The sequence below is a fragment of the Rana temporaria genome, chromosome 11 (genome assembly GCF_905171775.1).
Source record: "Rana temporaria chromosome 11, aRanTem1.1, whole genome shotgun sequence".
Classification (NCBI taxonomy): domain Eukaryota; kingdom Metazoa; phylum Chordata; class Amphibia; order Anura; family Ranidae; genus Rana; species Rana temporaria.
In genome coordinates, this window is record NC_053499.1 from 8,235,724 (window position 1) to 8,253,673 (window position 17,950).

At 48.2% G+C, this 17,950-nt stretch overlaps 1 protein-coding gene across 2 annotated transcripts in view; it reads left to right on the plus strand.

Moving 5' to 3' along the window:
* Nucleotides 1–268: 268 nt before the first annotated feature.
* The window catches only part of EIF4G2 (eukaryotic translation initiation factor 4 gamma 2), a 42,014-nt gene continuing 24,332 nt past the window's right edge, over nucleotides 269–17,950 (plus strand). The window contains exons 1-3 of one of the 2 annotated variants that reach the window (XM_040327962.1): nucleotides 269–509; nucleotides 13,645–13,770; nucleotides 17,599–17,661. The gene's annotated coding sequence lies outside the window, so the exon portion shown is untranslated. The remainder of the gene's footprint in view (nucleotides 510–13,644; nucleotides 13,771–17,598; nucleotides 17,662–17,950) is intronic. The other variant, XM_040327961.1, reaches the window with a different exon arrangement.

A 17,950-nucleotide genomic window follows, 5' to 3' on the forward strand; every position in this document is an offset into this window, starting at 1 on the left:
CATCACCCCCCACTATGAGGGGACCCCCCCCCCCATAGACAGAGCCCAGGCAGCCTCCTACGCCATCTGCGTACACTACCCTCCTTCGTGAATAGCGCTGCTGCACTGCGGCTGTGCTACGCCTCAACCCAACCCCGCTCGCCGGGGGCCCCGCCCCCTTCGCCGCCTCCCATTGGCCGCCCTCCTCCGCCGGCCACGTCCATCAGCCATTTAGAGAGCGGCGATTGGCTGGGGCGGCTGCATTCGTCTCTCAGCAAGTTGGGTTGAGCTGCGTGATAAAGGCGGCCCTGTGTGTTTTCCCCGGGAGTCGCCGCAGAAAGGACGGAGAAGGGGACCCGATACCGAGCACCGACCGCTCCGCACCGTACAGCCCCGGCCCGACGTCCTCTCAGTGTATAGTCCTCCCCTTCCCCCCTTCTCTCTCCCCTCCCTTCCCCCCCTTTTTTTTTCTTTTTCTCCGGGACAAAACAGACGCCGCTCTCTACAACACTGCCGTCCCTCCGGGAGAGGTGAGCTGACAAGATGGCCGACCGCTTCCACAAAATGGCGGCCGCCGCCGGTCTGTGAGGAGGTGAAGGGGCCCACTGTGGATCCCGGGATTATCGGGGGAGGGGTGGGGGATGGAAGGGGACACGGCTCTGCTGGGGGTTGTAGTTCTTCTCCTACGCATGGTACCGGGATATATCGCTGCGGATGGACTACATTACCAAGCATGCCTCACCCATCCACACAACCGCCGGGGATTCTCTACAGCTATAGAGACCAGTATTGTGTGCGGGAGAGGGGGACTACATCTCCCATCATGCCTCTGTGCTCTGGAGAATAGCCACTGATGAGCTGGGAGATGTAGTCCACCAACTGATACAGAAACAAAGGGCGTCCAGTATTGTGTGTGTGTGTGTGTGGGGGATGCTGGGTGTTGTCCACCGTGTAGGAGAGGGACTACATTACCCAGCATGCCTCATCCATCCACAGACCGGCTGGGGATTCTGGGGATTGTAGTCCATCTACAGCTTTAGAGACCATTGCTGTGTGTAGGAGAGGACTACATCTCCCAGCATGCCTCTGTGCTCTATATAAAGGCCACTGATATGCTGGGAGATGTAGTCCAACTGATAGAGACAAAGGATGTCCAGTATTGTGTATGGAGATCTATAGTGTGGGGATGCTGGGTGTTGTAGTCCATCTACAGCTATAGAGACCATTACTGTGTGTTTAGGAGAGGGACTACATCTCCCAGCATGCCTCGGTGCTTTATGGACTGGACACTGATGTGCTGGGAGATGTAGTCCACAAACTGACAAGACGTCCAGTATTGTGTATGGAGATCTATAGTGTGGGGGATGCTGGGAGGTGTTGTCCACCAACTGCATTGTGTGTAGGAGAGGGACTACATTACCCAGCATGCCTCATCCATCCACAGACTGGCTGGGGATTGTAGTCCATCTACAGCTTTAGAGACCATTGCTGTGTGTAGGAGAGGGACTACATCTCCCAGCATGCCTCTGTGCTCTATATAATGGCCACTGGGAGATGTAGTCCATCAACTGATACGGAGACAAAGGGCGTCCAGTATTGTGTATGGAGATCTGTAGTGTGGGGATGCTGGGTGTTGTAGTCCATCTACAGCGATAGAGACCATTGCTATGTGTTTAGGAGAGGGACTACATCTCCCAGCATGCCTCGGTGCTTTATAGACTGGACACTGATGTGCTGGGAGATGTAGTCCACCAACTGACAAAGGGCGTCCAGTATTGTGTATGGAGATCTATAGTGTGGGGATGCTGGGTATTGTAGTCCATCTACAGCAATAGAGACCATTGCTGTGTGTAGGAGAGGGACTACATCTCCCAGCATGCCTCTATGCTCTATATAATGGCTGCTGGTATGCTGGGAGATGTAGTCCACCAACTGATATAGAGACAATGGGCATCCAGTATTGTGTATGGAGATCTATAGTGTGGGAATTCTGGGTATTGTAGTCCACCAACTGCTATAGAGACTGCACTGTGTGTGTAGGAGGACTACAACTCCCATCATGCCTCATTCATCCATAGAACAGCTGGGGATTCTGCACATTGTAGTCCCCCCCCCCCCCATTAGACCAGTACTGTGTGGAGAAGGGACTACATTACCCAGCATGCCTCACCCATCCACAGAATGTCTGGGGATTATGGGTGTTGTAGTCCATCTATAGAGGGACTACATCTCCCAGCATACCTCCGTGCTCTATAGCCTGGACACTGATGTGCTGGGAGATGTAGTCCCCCCAACTGATATAGAGACAAAGGGTGTCCAGTATTGTGTATGGAGATCTATTATGGGAATTCTGGGTGTTGTAGTCCATCTATAGTCTATAGAAACTGCATTTGTGTGAGGACTACATCTCCCAGCATGCCTCATTAATCCATAGAGCAGTTGGGAGTGCTGGGTATTGTAGTTCACTAACGGAAACGGAGCATCATGTAGTGTGATGTATGTTATGGGGGATTTTGGTCATCATAGGCCACCATCTATTAGAACAGTTCTGTAGGAGGAGCTACATCTATGGATGGGTAAGGCATGCTGGGTAATGTAGTCCCCCCCCTCCTACACACAGTACTGGTCTCTATAGCTGTCTACAATACCCAGTATCCCCCCCACCATTCTATGGATGGGTGAGGCTGGGAGATGTAGTCCTACACACAATACTGGTCTCTATAGCTGTAGATGACTACAATACCCAGAATTCCCAGCCGTTCTATGGATGGGTGAGGCATGCTGGGAGAACGGCTGGGAATTCTGGGTATTGTAGACATCTACAGCTATAGAGCCCAGTACTGTGTGTAGGACTACATCTCCCAGCCTCACCCATCCATAGAACGGTGGGGGGATTCTGGGTATTGTAGACCGCTATAGAGACCAGTACTGTGTGTAGGAGGGGGACTACATTACCCAGCATGCCTCTGTGCTCTATAGACTGGCTACTGGGAAATGTAGTCCCATGAACTGATATGGAGACAAAGGGCAGCCTGTAGTGTGTGGGGGAATTCTGGGTATTGTATTTCAACTGCTATAGAGACTGCATTATGTGTAGGACTACATCTCCCAGCATGCCTCGCCCATCCACGGCTGGGAATTCTGGGTATTGTCCATCTACAGCTATAGAGACCAGTACTGTGTAGAAGGGACTAAATTACCCAGCATGCCTCGCCCATCCATAGAACGGTGGGGGGGGGATCTGGGTATTGTAGTCCATCTACAGCTATAGAGACCAGTACTGTGTATAGAAGGGACTACATTACCCAGCATGCCTCGCATTAATGGTATGGCCACCGATGGGCTGGAAAATGTAGTCCACCAACTGATGGAGCGTCCAGTGATGTATATTATGGGATTTCTGGTTAGACCAGTACTGTGTAGAAGGGACTACATCTCCCAGCATGCCTCGCCCATCCATAGAACAGCTGGGTATTCTGGGTATTGTAGTCATCTACAGCTATAGAGACCAGTATTGTGAAGGCGAGGGACTACATTACCCAGCATGCCTCTGCTCTATAGAATGGCTGGGAAATGTAGTCCACCGACTGATAAAGAGCGGCCAGTATGTGTGTATGTATATATCATTTATATTATGGTAATTCTGGGTGTTGTAGTCCGCCCACTGCTGAGACTGCATTGTGTCTGGTGCTACATTTCCCAGCATGCCTCTCATCCATAGAACAGCTGGGTATTGTCCATCTACAGCTATAGAAATCGGTACTGTGTGTAGGACTACATTTCCCAGCATGCCTCTCATCCATAGAACAGCTGGGTATTGTCCATCTACAGCTATAGAAATCGTTACTGTGTGTAGGACTACATTTCCCAGTGTGCCTCTCATCCATAGAACAGCTGGGTATTGTCCATCTACAGCTATAGAAATCGGTACTGTGTAGGACTACATTTCCCAGCATGCCTCTCATCCATAGAACAGCTGGGTATTGTCCATCTACAGCTATAGAAATCAGTACTGTGTGTAGGACTACATCTCCCAGCGTGCCTTGCCCTTCCTTAGAATGGCTGGGAATTCTGGGTATTGTAGTCCATCTACAGAGACCAGCACTGTGTGGGGAAGGGACTACATCGCCCAGCATGCCTCTGTGCTCTATAGAATGGGAAATGTAGGCCATCAACTGATAGACAGAGGGCAGCCAGTAATGTGTATGGAGGTATTCTGGGTGTTGTAGTCCACCAACTGCTGACTGCATTGTGTATAGGGCTACATTTCCCAGCATGCCTCGCCCATCCATAGAACTGCTGGGTTTTGTAGTCCATCTACAGCTATAGAAACCAGTACTGTGTAGGAGGGACTACATGACCCAGCATGCCTCTGTGCTCCTATAGAATGCCACTGATGGGCTGGGGAATGTAGGCCACCAACTGCTAGAGACGGAGGATCCAGTGATGTATACAGAGATCTATCCTGGGTATTGTCGTCTGTGTGTAGGGGGGACTACATTACCAAGCATGCCTCTGCTCTATAGAAGGCCACTGATTGGAAATGTAGTCCACCAACTGATGGAGACAAAGGATCCAGTATTATGTAGAGATATAGTGTAGGGATTCTGGGTATTGTAGTCCACCAACTGCTATGAGACATGGCCTGTGTAGGACTACATTTCCCAGCATTCCCTGCTCATCATTGGTGGTTCTATACAGCAGAGGAATGCTGGGAAATGTAGTCCTTCTGCACACAGCCCAAGTCTCCTTGGCTGGTGAACTAGAATGCCAAGAATTCCCATGTGATAACTCTATACATCACTGGATGCCCTGTCTCTTTATGGCAGTTGGACCACAACTCCCAGCTTGCCAGTGGCTTTTCCTGAATGTGTGCGCACGTACTGATCACCTGGGTAATGTAGTCCACCAACTGCTTATCCCAATTGTGTGTATGTATGGGAGTGGGGCTAAATTTCCCAGTTCATAAGTGGCTGGTCTGTAGATCAGAGGAATGCTGGGAAATGTAGTCTACCGGTGCTATAGAGACCGTTGCTGTGTGTAGGAGAGGGACTACATTCCCCACAATTCCTCCCTCTAGTGTTTTCACTGAGCCCCTCCCCTACACGTTGTACTGGTCCCCCTAGTAGTTGGTGGATTCTGGGTAATGGTAATCCCACTCCTACACATTGATCTCTCTAGTACTACATTGCCCAGCATTCCCAGCTCATCAGTGGTTGCTCTATAGATCATAGAGGAATGCTGGGTAATGTAGTCTACCAACTGCTAGACAGGGTCAGAGCTTCCAGTTATGGGAATTCTGGGTGTTGTATTCATATTCTTACCCACAGCCCAGGTCTCTATAGCTGTTGGTGGACTACAATTCCCAGCATTCCTACAGGATCTCATTGTACACCTCTGGCTGTTCTGTGTTTATATAATTATGGGTGGACTACAATTCCCAGCATTCCTACAGGATCTTATTGTACACCTCCTAATTGCTCTGTCTATATACCTATGGGTGGACTACAATTCCCAGGAAGCCAAGCAGCTACCACACATCAGTGTCTATTTTATATTACAGGGGGGGATGCTGGGAAATGTAGTCCTGATCCTACACACAGCAGTGGTTGGTTGGCCTGTACACAGGACTGTATATAAATGGCAGGTGGCGAACTAGAATTGCTATTAGAACCCCACACAGTACTGGGCTGCTCTGAGCTTATGGCAGTTGGTGGACTACAACACCCAGAATTCCTATTGGAACTGTAAACCTTACTGGCTGCTCTGTCTGTAGGGATGACTACAATTCCCAGCATACAGTCCTGGCTGCTCTGGGTCTCTATGGCTGTTGGGAGGACAATGCTCAGCATTCCTAATAGACAGAACTGAATACCATACCCTCTGCTTGGTGTGTTGGACTACAATTCCCAGCATTCCTTGTTATAGAATGAACTATGGCTGCTGGAGAGCTATACTTGGCATTTCTTTTGTATAGAATTGCACTTAACACTGTAGGTGGACTACATTTCCCAGGATTCCTAACTCCCCAGTGGCTGTTCTGTAAATGGGAGGCATGCTGGGAAATGTAGTCCTATTCCTTCCCACAGCCCAGGTCTCTATAGCTGTTGGTGGACCAAAGCATTGCTGTAGTCCAGAGGTGTATGACATCCTATAGGAATGCTGGGAATTGTAGTCCAGCCAGAGGTGTATGTGATCCTATAGTGGTGATGGTGAACCTTGGCACCGCAGACATTTCCCATGATGCTCATTGACTCTGCTGTGTAGTTGAGCGTCGGTTCCATAACATCTGGGGTGCCAAGGTTTGCCATCGCCGTCCTATAGCAGTAATGGAGAACCTCAGTACCTCATATGTTTTGGAACTACATTTCCCATGATGATCATGCACTCTGCATTGTAGTTGAGCATGGGAAATATAGTTCCAAAACATCTGGGGTGCCGAGGCTTGCCATTGCTGTCCTATAGCAGTGATAGAGAACACCGGTACCTCATATGTTTTGGAACTACATTTCCCATGATGATCATGTACAGTGTAGTTGAGCATCATGGGAAATGTAGTTCCATGACATCTGGGGTGCCAAGGTTCACCATCGCTGCCCTATAGGAATGCTGGACATTGTTCCTTAGTAGCTATATAGGCCACCCAGACCTGTGTATCAATGGTGATGGAAGTCTTGAGAATTTTTGTTAAATTCTAATTTTTTTTTTGTATTCTATCTATATATTTTTATAACACTTGATTGGAAAAAAAAAAATCTATATATAAATTAGAGTTATAAAATAAGTAAAAAAAAAATATATATATATATTTAATATATATATTCTAGAATACAAAAACGAATATTTATAACTAAAAATTCTCAAGATACCCATCTATTTCATATATAGAATAGAACATGGGTCTTCAAACTACGGCCCTCCAGTTGTTCAGGAACAAACAATTCCCATCATGCCCGGTCATGTCTGTGAACGTCAGAGGTTTACAATGCCTCATGGGATGTGTAGTTCCGCAACAGCTGGAGGGCCGTAGTTTGAGGATCTCTGGAATAGAACAAGGGCTAGAGGGACCCAAAAGGCCAAGAACAAGTGGGGGCGGGGGGACTATATCGGTACTAGATAAGAAAAAATAGAATTGTAGTAAGAGTAAAAAGTATAAATCAGTTTATTTTAACATAGTATCAAAAAAACAGAAGACACACAATTATAAAATACATCAGAAACATCAGTATAAAATGGTGGACATATTGTACAACCCGCCGTCCCAATCACAGAGATGGAATGGACCCTAGGCGAAGGGTGGCGGTGAAACGAAGGGGGGGGGGTCATACAAGTCACGACCCCCTTCGTTTCACCGCCACCCTTCGCCTAGGGTCCATTCCATCTCTGTGATTGGGACAGCTGGTCGTACAATATGTCCACCATTTTATACTGATGTTTCTGATGTATTTTACAATTGTGTGTCTCTGTTTTTTTTTTTTTTTTTTGATACTATGTTAAAATAAACTGATTTATACTTTTTACTCTTACTACAATTCTATTTTTTCTTATCTAGTACCGATATAGTCCCCTCCCCCCCCCCCCCCCACTTGTTTGTGGCCTTTGGGGGTCCCTCTAGCCCTTGTTCTATTTCGAAATTGATCTCCAGGATGATGGTACTATAATTTTGTGTTTACTATTTACATTAAGAGGCTTATCTATAAATCACTATTTCATATATAGTTTTTTTGGGGGGGGGCTGGCTAGTGGGGTGTATAAGCATTGTGGGTGTTGTAGTCCACCAGTGGGTTGTATAATCTATTCCAGGAGTTGGCAGCATTATCAGCCACAGATGGGGGAGCAGCTGGATTTATGTGAAGTTGTATAAAAGGCATGCTGGGTAATGTAGTCCAGACGCACAGCAATCCATCCAGTTGGATCCGGTCTCCGTATTTTTATATTGCTTGGACTCGACAGCAGACACAAAGACTAGATGTCTGGCTATGGGGAGGAGGAGGATTGATGGGACATGTAGTCCTCCCTCAGATAATACAATGCTGGACCTGTGACTCCTCGCCGGCTGTAGACACAATGAGACCCTCTTGTGGTGATCTCTGTAATGTGGGACGGGCCCCTGTATTCCCCCCCCCGTACTGCAGACACGGAGGAGCTCCGATGGATTCCATGACACTGCAGAGGATTGTGGGTCCGTCTGCAGATATTCATTGCTGAGGCCTGGTCTGCATCAGACCCCTCGGGGGCTGAAATTTGTTCATTTTTTTTATTTTTTTTTAAGGGATTGGGGGAGATTGCAGAATTTTTTTTTTTTATCACGAATTGTCACAGGAGACCCGGATCTAATGTAGTTTGTGGCAGGAAATGTGGACTTGCTGCACCTCTTGGGCCTCAGAACTATTCCCAATTACTGTTAATAGAATTAATTTATTATAAACTGAAAACCTCAATGGGAATGGGGGTTTTTAAGGCAACAAAATCATAAAAAGTATAAATTTATTACAACATATATAAGAAAAATATCCAAGTGATTTTTTTTTAACACTTCTGAAAAAATACTGTCGGTCACCGCATGCCCAAAGTCGGCAGGCGTAAAGTGCAGTCACTTTAGATCAGAGGGGAAGCTCTGCTGATTTTATCTAATCATGTACAAGGCAAAAATGCTTTATTTTTTCTTTTGCATGTCCCCCTCAGTACAGCGACTGCACTTCCAAGTGACCCCCTGTGTGTAGGATTTTATATTCTGCTCCTCACAATGTAACACATGTGCCTTTAGAACAGGGATATGCAATTAGCGGACCTCCAGCTGTTGCACAACTACAAGTCCCATGAGGCATAGCAAGACTCTGACAGCTACAAGCATGACACCCAGAGGCATGATGGGATTTGTAGTTTCGTTACAGCTGGAGGTCCGCTAATTGCATATCACTGCTTTAGAAGGTCTATTCTTTGTCTAGGCCAGTGACTGAACCTCGGCACCCCCAGTGTTTTGGAACTACATTTCCCATGATGCTTGTGTGCTCTGTTGTGTAGTTGAGCATCATGGGAAATGGAGCTCCAAAACATCTGGGGTGCCGAGGTTCACCATCACTGGTGTAGGGAATTCTGTGTGGGTCTGCGGTATTGGTGCACCCCCCCCCCCAATGTCTCAGGCCTTTATCTGGTCATTCCCATTGGCTTATGTATTTTAGGGACTTGTAGGGTTACTAAACCCAGGATCCTGCAGTCACTATAGCTGCTCTCCCACAGAACATGTAGTCGTTTTAGTAAATATAAACTGCTAAATACATTTCTAATCAGCAGTATATAGCAGTCTTGTGACTTCTATCAGTGTCTGGTTAAAGCTTGTAGGGGGAGTTTTCATTGCCCTGAGTCTCCGGTACCCCTGACCCTTTTCCCATGAACACGGATTGTTGATGAGAGAATTTACTTTTTTTTTTTTTTCTTCTGCAATTGGTTGCAGGAAAGAAAATTGCATGATTTTATGGCTTGCCGCACATACCGTATTTATCGCGGTATAATGCGCTCCCGCGTATACCGCGCACCCCCAAAGTGGCCCGAATTCCTGTGGAAATTTTTTTTTGTACTTAGTTTTGGTGTCTTGCAGCGTTCATCAGCGGCCTCGTCGGGTCCGGCGTCCATCTGCGGCTTCGGGTGTCCTCTTCGGCGGGTCGGGCGTCCTCCCCGCTCGTTTCCCGACACAAGTTTTGAATACTGCGCCGGCATATACCGAGCGCAGTACACTCGTGTAACGTCGGGCAGGCTTGGCAACTGTCGCGCTGACGTCCTGTACGCTCAGGACGTCAGTGCGAGAGGCGCCGAGACTGCCCGAAGTTACACGAGTGTACTGCGCTCGGTATATGCCGGCGCAGTATTCAAAACTCGTGGCGGGTATCGGCGTATATCGCACACCCACGATTTTGCCCTGATTTTCAGGGCAAAATAGTGCGCGGTATACACCGATAAATACGGTATGTCGCCGGGTGACCGATGTGCTGAGTGTGCTCCCTATGAGACGCCTCTTGGTCCCTGCTAATGATTGGTAGCTCCCAATCATGTGATCACTGACGGCCAATAAGTGGCCATTTGATCATGATCAGACCCCAATAAAAGGACACCAGGGGGGGATAGGATGGGGTTTGAAGAATTACTCCACCAAGTTTCATCTTTCTAAAGCCCGTCCCTGTAGAACAGGGGTAGGCAGCCTCGGGCCTCCAGCTGTTGAACTACATTTCCCACGAGGCATTGCAAGACTGGCAGTTAGGGGCATGATGGGGCTTGTAGTTCTGCCACAGGTTGCCTACCCCTACTGTAGAATAAGCTTGCTAGTCTTTGAAGTCCCTGATTTCTCATGCATCCCCCTCCAGGTCCTCCTCCTGTACATAGGCAGACATGCCGTAGGTCTTCGGGGCCTGGCAGAGCTTTTCAGTGTATTGCACATGTGCAGAAACGCCCTCAAAGCTCTGCAGATGGAAATCACACTTTCCCACTGGACCGCTGCCTCCTGGAATATGCTGTGGATATCCCAGGAGACGGCGGCTGGCCAATCGGAATCACCCTCATCACCTGGACGGTACCAGGAAGTGGCTGCACAGAGAATAAGATTTACCATTTTAAATAAAAATGGCTGCCTGTGTGTGAGGGAGGGGGAGGGGAGAACTCATTGCATGGATGAGGAGGGGTCTGATTTAATATCCTATTTATGGTGCGATTGGTGGAGACCACTTATTTAACACCCCCCTCTTACACTGGGGATTCATTTTATCCCGTATATATGGACTGAACGCATCTTTTTATTCCCCCCCCCCCCCCCCTCTTACACTGGGGATTCATTTTATCCCGTATATATGGACTGAACGCATCTTTTTATTCCCCCCCCCCCCCCCCCCTCTTACACTGGGGATTCATTTTATCCCGTATATATGGACTGAACGCATCTTTTTATTCCCCCCCCCCCCCCTCCTCTTACACTGGGGATTCATTTTATCCCGTATATATGGACTGAACGCATCTTTTTATCCCCCCCCCCCCTCTGATTCTATTACAGCCCTTGGTTTGCCCTTCATCAGTCCGATCGATAATCTGTCTCCCGGGCTTCACTCTATTCCACAAATCTGTTTACTTGGCTTTTATTGTGTGTTTTTTATTTATTTTTTTGCCTTGTATCAATTTCTCCAACACACTATTGGCACTTAGATTTTCATTGCACATTTTTTTTAACAGACCCCATTGGGTCCGGGGGGGGGGGGGGCTGATCATCAGATTACTAAACACGTTCTTTGTTTTTTGCCGTAGTTCCTTTGTCCTGCTTTTTCTTTCTTTGGTGATGGAAAGCTCTGCTTCTTGTGGAAGGATTAATGGATGTGACAGCATCTAGGATGACTTTATTTTTTCCTGGTTTTGTTTAGTGAGAATCTGCAGTGTCCTGCCCCCCCCCCCCCTGTAAGGAATATTGCCGTTGTTACAGGTGGCATGAGCTGGCAGATGATAGCAATGCAGGCCGGCCTTAGATCTGCCCATCCCCGTCTCCTCTGCCAAGTATCGGCATTGAAGTGATGAGGAACTTCCAGGTGGGGGGGGGGGGGGCTCGGTATCTGTCGCCCTCCCCGAGCAGCCTGAGCCGAGGCCTTTTCCCCGAGAACAAAGAGGGAGCCGGGCCTGAGACTAGGCCTCTCCTCCTCCTCCCAGCTATTGTGAGACCGGCTTCCTGCACACCCCCCCCCCCCCCTCCAAAACATCTGTGCCTCTTGTTTATCCTCCCAGAATTTACAAAGTCCTCCTTATCTGCGTCTCCTCTAAGCTGAGACAAGGAAGCATTGCATACCATGTCTAGGGAAAAACCCAACACCCTCTGGGGGGGGTCATTTTACCCTTGGTAGAAACTGACATAATTGTCACAAATCGCTGCTTTTTACTGCATTTTCGAACAAAACATCATCCCGTTTTTACACGCTCTTGGAAATGCAATGTGTCTAATGTTGGTGAATCCGATTCTTTAGGGGCCGGGTCAGTAGGGGTGCAACGGATCAAAAACTCACGGATCGTTTCTCGGATCAGAGTCATGGATCAATCGTTTTTCGGATTAGCAAAAAAATACCCCCCCCCCGTAATATCCACATCCCCCCCCCGTAATATCCACATCCCCCCCCCCGTAATATCCACATCCCCCCCCCCCCGGTAATATCCACATGTTCCTCCCCCCCCCCCCCCGGTAATATCCACATGTTCCTCCCCCCCCCCCCCCCGGTAATATCCACATGTTCCTCCTCCCCCCCCCCCCGGTAATATCCACATCTCCCCCCCCCGTAATATCCACACCCCCCCACTGTAATGTCCACATCTCCCTCCCCCCCACTGTAATGTCCACATCTCCCTCCCCCCCCACTGTAATGTCCACATCTCCCTCCCCCCCCACTGTAGTGTCCACATCTCCCTCCCCCCACTGTAGTGTCCACATCTCCCTCCCCCCCCCCCCACTGTAGTGTCCACATCTCCCTCCCCCCCCCACTGTAGTGTCCACATCTCCCTCTCCCCTCCCCCCCCCCCACTGTAGTGTCCACATCTCCCTCTCCCCCCCCCCCCCCCCCCACTGTAGTGTCCACATCTCCCTCTCCCCTCCCCCCCCCCCCCACTGTAGTGTCCACATCTCCCCCCCCCCCCCCCCCCACTGTAGTGTCCACATCTCCCTCTCCCCCCCCCCCACTGTAGTGTCCACATCTCCCTCTCCCCCCCCCCCCACTGTAGTGTCCATCTCACTCCCCCCCCCCCACTGTAGTGTCCATCTCCCCCCCCCCCCCCCCCTGCATCCTATGGGCCGAATGCAGCTCTTTGCTACTGAGTGGTACCGGCGGCGTTCAGGGCCCTGTGCATTCAGGTATGAAGACCTGGAACAAGTCCTGTGTGTTCCAGGATTTTGCCCCCCCCCCCCCCCAACACCGGTAGCCTTTTATTGCTGAAGCAAATGTATAGTTTGAGGGTTCATATCTTCAATAGAAGAGCGGGTGTTTTGATAACGGGTTCATTTTAGGGCAAGTTTTGGTGGCGTCTCTCACATTTGGTTCATAGAATGAATCGACCTTTTTTATAGCGGTGCTTAACAAATCCTTGGTCACCATGGCAACTGAAAATTGCCTTCTGGTGCCTGGGATACACTACAGCAGCAGTCTGAATCATTTTTATTTATTTTCCCCCTGTGGGTGTCAAGAGCTCCACCACCATTAGAAGTTAGTCCCCCACTCTCCTCTGCATCACAATGCAACCCCTTACCTTCTGCTGGGAAGAAGCTTTAATGAGCAGCAGTCAGAATTGACCCCCCCCATTTGTTTTTGGGGGTACTTTCTGCCAGTTTAGCAATTCATGCAAGAAATCTGCATTTTAGACAGGAAGTGCTCATGGGGGGGGGGGGGTTCAGTAAAATGTGCGATCACTTCAGGCGTTCGGTATGTGTCAACAGTTTAGAGAAATCCATCTCTGTATTCTCCGTATTTATAGTCTGTGGAACATTGCGGTCCTGCCAGGATCCTAATGGTGGCTCGGATGCCAAGAAAAATCGCGCCGGGCGTACACAAAGGGGTTTGTTTGGGGATTGCTGTGTGCTTTGGTTCTGCATGTCTTCTGATGTCGTCTTGAAGGAAAAACTAATTGTAGCTTTCTGTTTTTTCTTCTTTTTTTCAGCACGTGTTCCCCTCCCCGCCCTGCCCACTGAGAATTTATTCAAGTTTTTTTTTTTTTGATCATTCTTTGTTATCAAGCCGCCAAAGTGGAGAGTGCGATTGCAGAAGGGGGTGCTTCTCGTTTCAGGTAAGATGTTTTGGAGTAGGAGAATCGCAGGCAGCCAATTAAAACCAATCGGAACTTGGGTACGTGTTTTTTAAAGGGATGTTCCAGACAATTTTTATGTTTATTAAAAGTCAGCAGCTACAAAAAGTGTAGCTGCTGGCTTTTAATAAACTGACACTTACCTGCTCCACGGCTCCAGCGACACGCCGGCCGGGGCTCCGCTCCTCTCCCCCCCCTCCCCGGCCGGCGTCTTCATTTCAACTGTGGGCACCCGGCCGTGACGGCTTTCGGCTTCACGGCCCGGGCACCCACTGCGCATACGCGCGCGGCCGTGCGCTGTCTGATTGGACAGGAGATCGCCTAGGACCTTTGACGTGTCCTAGGCGATCGCCTACAGGGAGGGGCTGCTGTAGGCGATTAAGCTTAATCGCCTAACCAGCCTCTCGGCGGAAGAAGTGGGACATGAAGTCCCACTCCCCCCCCCCCCCCCCCCCCCCCCAAAAAAAAATGACATGCCAAATGTGGCATGTAAGGGGGTGAGGAGTGGGATAAGTGGAAGTTCCAATTTTGGGTGGAACTCCGCTTTAACCACTTGCCACCCAGTCAATAGTATATTGACGTCCAGAAAGTGGTTGTTATCCTGACTGGATGTCTATTGATGTCCAGCAGGATAACACGTTGGCGCACGCCCGCGGCGATCGGTGATGCGGGGTGTTAGTCTTGACACCCTGCATCTCCGATCTCGGCGGAGGCTCTTTACCATGTGATCAGCCGCGTCCAATCACGGCTGATCACAATGTAAACAGGGAGAGCTGTTCGGCTCTTCCTCACTTGCGTCTGACAGATGCGTGTAGTCAATCGGCGGCTCTCCTGAAGGGGGGTTCGTGCTGATTGTTTATCAGCGCAGCCCCCCCTCGGATGCCCACACTGGACCACCAGGTAAGGGGGCAAAAAAAAAATAGATGCCAATCTGTGCCCATCACTTTATCACAAATTTGTGTGGGAGCAATGCCATCAGTGCCACCTCATCGGTGCCTGTAAATGAAGAAGAAAACTTACTTATTTACAAAAAATAACAGAAAAAATAAACTAAACTAATTTTTTTTTTCAAATTTTTGCTTTTTTTTTAGTTACGCAAAAAATAAAAATTGCAGAGGTGATCAAATGGCACCAAAAGAAAGCTCTATTTGTGGGAACAAAATAATAAAAAAAATTGTTTGGGTACAGTGTTGTATGACTGCGCAATTGTCATTCAAAGTGCAACAGCGCTAAAAGCTGAAAATTGGCCTGGGCAGGAAGGTGCGTAAGTGCCCGGTATGGAAGTGGTTAAAGAGGAACTGCAGTCTGCTTACGTAATTTGTAATAAAAACCTCTTTGCCATTCTGAAGCTTCCCTCCAACCATTTTGCATATTTTACAGACTGTGATTCTGTACTTGCCAAATATGCTGCAGAAATCTCCCTCCGCTGAGCTGCTGCCTGACTTACCAGCTTTAGAGGCACACCCGCAGCTCTTATTGACCCTCTTGTGACTCCTGGCAAACTCTCACAAGAGCTGTGCACGATGTCGTAAGCCTAGGCTAATGAGCAGACAAAAACAGGAAGTGGGCTGTATTTACTGGCAGAAACACTTTTACTATCCAAAGTTCAAACAACAAGGGCAGAAGATTTAATAGATGGAAAAAGATGATTTTAATTTGTGTTCAGTGATGCATGACCATGCAATCGTCTGTTTTATTTAGTGCTAAATAGCAAAAAGGCCTGGTTATGAAGGGGGGTAAAACCTTCCAAAGGTCACGTGGTAAAATGATTGGTAAACAAACAACTTATTTTAAAGCTACATTGTTGCCATTTTCTTTCTTCGGGTTGAGCTTTATTTTTCACAGCCAGGATATGATGGTAGTTCTGTGGAAGAGGAGACAGACGGGGATTAATGCAGATGCCACCTTAGATGACCTCTAGTTGGGATACATGCTGTTTGCTACAGTCATTTATTGCATCCTTTTCTAGTGTGTGTTCATTCTGAAAAGTGGTGTTGGCTGACATCCAATACACAGGGATTTAAGGATCACGTGATTGGTGGAAGATTTAGGATTGGAGTCTAACTTTGCACATAGGCACTTTATTTTTTTTGCACTTAAGATTTTTTTTTTTGTTTTTTGTGATACACTATTGCACTCAATAAATAAAGAAATATATGAAAATAAAGATATTGTGCAGCGAGAATCGGGATATGTAAAAAAAAATCATGATTCTCATTTTAGCCAGAATCGAGGAGCTCTGGCACAGGTTTAACATTTTGGATAAAGTATACCCGGGGGGGGGGGGGGGCGGCGGCGGCCACTCGCTTTCAAAAATATGGAAATTCTATAAAGTATTTGACTCGTGATAAGTTTCTTTATGGAAGGCACTGCAGTAACTCCAAATATTGCTTTGTATATTTTCCTCTTATAGGGGGGGGGGGGGGGGTTGGGCATGCATGAAGAGCCGGTTCACACTTCTGCGGCACGACTTCAGAGGCGACCTGCAAAACGACTTCTGTATAGAAGTCAAAAACAAGGGAAGAGGCGCCTCTGCGTGTAATAGTTTTAAAACAATTTAATACAGTTAAAAACTTAATGGTCAAGCATATGCTTGAAAAAGGAGTGCGGCAGCCTCACCATTCGCTGCCTGTCACTCGGAAACGCGTTGCATACCTGGTGACGTCATTGACCCGCGCCTGCTATCCACCTGCGCTCCAAGCCTCGCTTTGGAGAGATTCCCCAACGCAGCCAACCATCTTCATCAGCGGTGACAGTGAATCCACACAGCGCTCCAGCAGTCCCTGGATGACGGTGACGGCCGGATGACGCCTCTCCTCACCTCAGGAATAATGACTTGCACGCCTATTTGTCACTACTAAAATGTGAGTGACCATTACCTAAGTTTTTAACCGTACTAAATTGTTTTAAAACTATTACACCCAGAGGCGCCTCTTCCCTTGTTTTTCCTCCTAAATTTTTGAACATGGTTTCTGTTCCCCCCCCCCCTGATGGCAGCCCTGAAAGTGTATTACCTCATCAATAATTCAGACTTTCATTACTTATCCCTGTGTCAGCCAATGTTAAACATTATATACTGACTTTAACCCTTCCTCTCATATGGTGCTGGCTCGATACCTGAAGCATTGTTCACTTGCGCATTTTTTACTTGTATTCTGTATAGAAGTCAATGCAAGCCGCCCCTGAAGTCGTGCAAGAACCTTTTTCTAAGTCGGAGCGACTTGCGTCGCTCCTATTGGGAATAGTTCCATTGCATTGAACGTGTCGGCCAAGTGTGAACCGGCTCTAAAGGTCTTGATGCTTCCCAGGTGTCAGTCTGGAGAAGTGAGCATTCTTGATTGGCACTAAAACCACCCTAGGTAATACCCACATGTGATCTGAGGCCTCTAATTGAAAACTGAAATCCAATGAATGGGCAATGGACAGTAGGGCTGGGAAGGAAGGAGCTGGATTTCTTCAGCTGGGAAATGATGGGTCTGATCAGGCTTGTCAGTTTCTAATGCACACTGTGAGAAGCAAAGTGAGAATAAGAAATTACTGTGCAGCCTGTGAAATGGGTGGAGAGGCTGGAGTTGAGGTTTAGGCCAGGTTCACACTGATCATCTGTGATGTGACTTCAGGGGATGCCTGTGTAATGTTGGATCCAAATGGTATGAATAAGGATCCAGCCTTTGGGTTGGGGCTTGGGGGCAGTCTTTGGGTTGGGGCTTGGGGGCAGTCTTTGGGTGGGGCTTGGGGGCAGTCTTTGGGTGGGGCTTGTTTCTGATGTAGTCCTGGCTGACCTAAACATTTTGGTTTTTCTCCTTGCAGTGCTTCGTCAGGTGGAGGAGGTAGGGGTGCCTCTCAGCACTATACCAAGACTGTTGGCAACGGGTAAGTTCCTTTGATTTCTGTCTCACTATCACTTTTCTTGTCTACTAGACTACTATTGGAAAAAGACACTTAACCTCTCATCCATGGCTATACTTTCTGCCACGACTATGTGCACTTTTATTGGACCGCGGGGCCCCTGGTACTATACAAACATCAATACTCTTCAAACAGTAGTGCCAATTGTGCAATCCCCTAAGTTCTCAACAGAGTCCCAAGTTTGGCCTTTAAATCTCTACACTTTGCATGCAGGGAGCCATTGAAGCATACCTGCAGTGTTGGTCATTGCTTG